This window comes from Heptranchias perlo, chromosome 12 (assembly GCF_035084215.1).
Source record: "Heptranchias perlo isolate sHepPer1 chromosome 12, sHepPer1.hap1, whole genome shotgun sequence".
Lineage (NCBI taxonomy): Eukaryota > Metazoa > Chordata > Chondrichthyes > Hexanchiformes > Hexanchidae > Heptranchias > Heptranchias perlo.
The window spans coordinates 66,658,250-66,660,749 of record NC_090336.1 but is presented as its reverse complement, the minus strand read 5'-3'; the positions used below and the strand labels follow the sequence as shown (position 1 = coordinate 66,660,749).

General features: G+C 54.2%; 1 pseudogene; it reads right to left on the bottom strand.

Annotated features, from left to right (window-relative positions):
• Positions 1–1,571: 1,571 nt before the first annotated feature.
• LOC137329011 (U2 spliceosomal RNA) lies at positions 1,572–1,688 on the bottom strand (annotated as a pseudogene).
• Between the last annotated feature and the right edge of the window lie 812 nt (positions 1,689–2,500).

Genomic DNA, 2,500 nt, shown 5'->3' with positions numbered 1-2,500 from the left:
CAGCGAAAGGCTGCAAACCGCTTTCCGCCTGCTAACTCGGCGGCCGTCAGACCGACCGACTCCGCTTTACCACCGGAGCTAGAGTCGGGCAAGGGGCACCGAAAGGTACCGGAAGGATCGCGTTCGCACGACGGGAAGTCGACTAGCGGGCCGCCGAAAGCGAGCCGGGGGCCCCCGGTTTTTCTGTCCCACCTGGAGACTGATATCTCAGGAAGGCCGAGGCCGATTTCCTCCGGGGACGGCTGGTCGCGTGCGGCCGGACCAGGCGCAGCGGACGGTAGCGAGCGGTCGGAGGTGCGGCGCTGCCCGCCGGAGGTACAGCGAAAGTCTGCGAACCGCTTTCCGCCTCCTCTCACCGCACGGCTCTCCATTTCACCCACTGGCGGATTTTCACCCTCCGACTGCTCGCTACCGTCCGCTGCGCCTGGTCCGGGCCCTGTCCGTTGTCATGTTGATGGCAGAGCGGGGCAGGACTGCTTTCACCAGGAACCCGGTTTTCTGGGTCAGAGGTTCCAGGGGACCTGTTTTGTGCGGACTTCCCTGTGTCCGTCCCTCCATGCCTTCCCCCCAGAACTTCCTTCTGAACACCTTTGTCGTTTAAAATAATAATAAATAATATGTGTGTGTGTGTGTGTGTGTCGGTGTCAGTATCAGTCAGTCAGTCAGTGTCTCTCTCTCTCTCTCTCTCTCTCTCACTCAGAGCTGCTGTGGAAGGAAACTTTTTTAAAAAGAACTTGCTTATTGAAAGAAAGATGTGTCTCAAGCTGCCGGGCCCTGTCCATTGTCCTGTCAATGGCAGGACTGCTTTCACCAGGAACCCGGTTTTGTGGGTCAGAGGTTCCAGGGGACCTGTTTTGTGCGGACTTCCCTGTGTCCGTCCCTCCCTGCCTGCCTTCCCCCCAGGACTTCCTTCTGAACACCTTTGTCGTTTCAGCGAGGGCCAAAAGCCTGCCTGTGAAAGGGAAGGATCAGCCGGTCAGCCCCCTGTTGGTCGCTGCTGCCAGTGCAGCAGGCGTGCGTGTGTATTCGGCCTCGTGTCCAGGTCCCTCAGGGACTTGAGGCAACTCTCCCCGGTGGTCTTGTGGTCAGGACCGGGCTTCGAATCCCGGTCGGGGGGGATGGCTTTCTGCTGCAGATTAATTGGCACCTCTGAAAGAAAGTCTCCCCTCCTGAGCGTAAAGCTCCACCCTTAACCACCACCGCCGCCTTTTCCACCCCTTGACAAACAGACAGACAGACAGACAGACAGTCAGTCCAGTTCGGGAGCGCAGCTTTCATTTGGAAGCAGACCCTGCTTGTTTAAAGTCAACGACGCCAAGTTATTTTGCACTTTGAATTATATCGCTACGTGCGAGCGGCACTCAGCCTTGGAGAAGAAAAAAATACCACTGAGCTGAGAAAGGTCTTTTTAAAACGGTTTCCTTCCACAGCAGCTCTGAGTGAGAGAGAGAGAGAGAGAGAGAGATATCAGCTTTATTCTCAGTAATAATACACACACACACACACACACACACACACACACACAGAGACACTGGGAAAGAGCTGTTTTTCCTTTTGAATATCTCCCCACAGGGAGCTGCACCGTTCCCAGAAACACTGCAATACTGGGTCGATGCGTGGAGTGGACGGAGCAAGCCCCTATTCCATCTCCCTGTTCTAAAAATCAATTTAAAATAATAATAAATAATATGTGTGTGTGTGTGTGTGTGTGTGTGTGTGTCGGTGTCAGTATCAGTCAGTCAGTCAGTGTCTCTCTCTCTCTCTCCCTCACACTCAGAGCTGCTGTGGAAGGAAACTTTTTTAAAAAGAACTTGCATATTGAAAGAAAGATGTGTCTCAAGCTGCCGGGCCCTGTCCATTGTCCTGTCAATGGCAGGACTGCTTTCACCAGGAACCCGGTTTTGTGGGTCAGAGGTTCCAAAGGACCTGTTTTGTGCGGACTTCCCTGTGTCCGTCCCTCCCTGCCTGCCTTCCCCCCAGGACTTCCTTCTGAACAGCTTTGTCGTTTAAAATAATAATAAATAATATGTGTGTGTGTGTGTGTGTGTGTGTGTCGGTGTCAGTATCAGTCAGTCAGTCAGTGTCTCTCTCTCTCTCTCTCTCTCTCTCTCTCTCACTCAGAGCTGCTGTGGAAGGAAACTTTTTTAAAAAGAACTTGCTTATTGAAAGAAAGATGTGTCTCAAGCTGCCGGGCCCTGTCCATTGTCATGTCAATGGCAGGACTGCTTTCACCAGGAACCCGGTTTTCCGGGTCAGAGGTTCCAGGGGACCTGTTTTGTGCGGACTTCCCTGTGTCCGTCCCTCCCTGCCTGCCTTCCCCCCAGCACTTCCTTCTGAACACCTTTGTCGTTTCAGCGAGGGCCAAAAGCCTGCCTGTGAAAGGGAAGGATCAGCCGGTCAGCCCCCTGTTGGTCGCTGCTGCCAGTGCAGCAGGCGTGCGTGTGTATTCGGCCTCGTGTCCAGGTCCCTCAGGGACTTGAGGCAACTCTCCCCGGTGGTC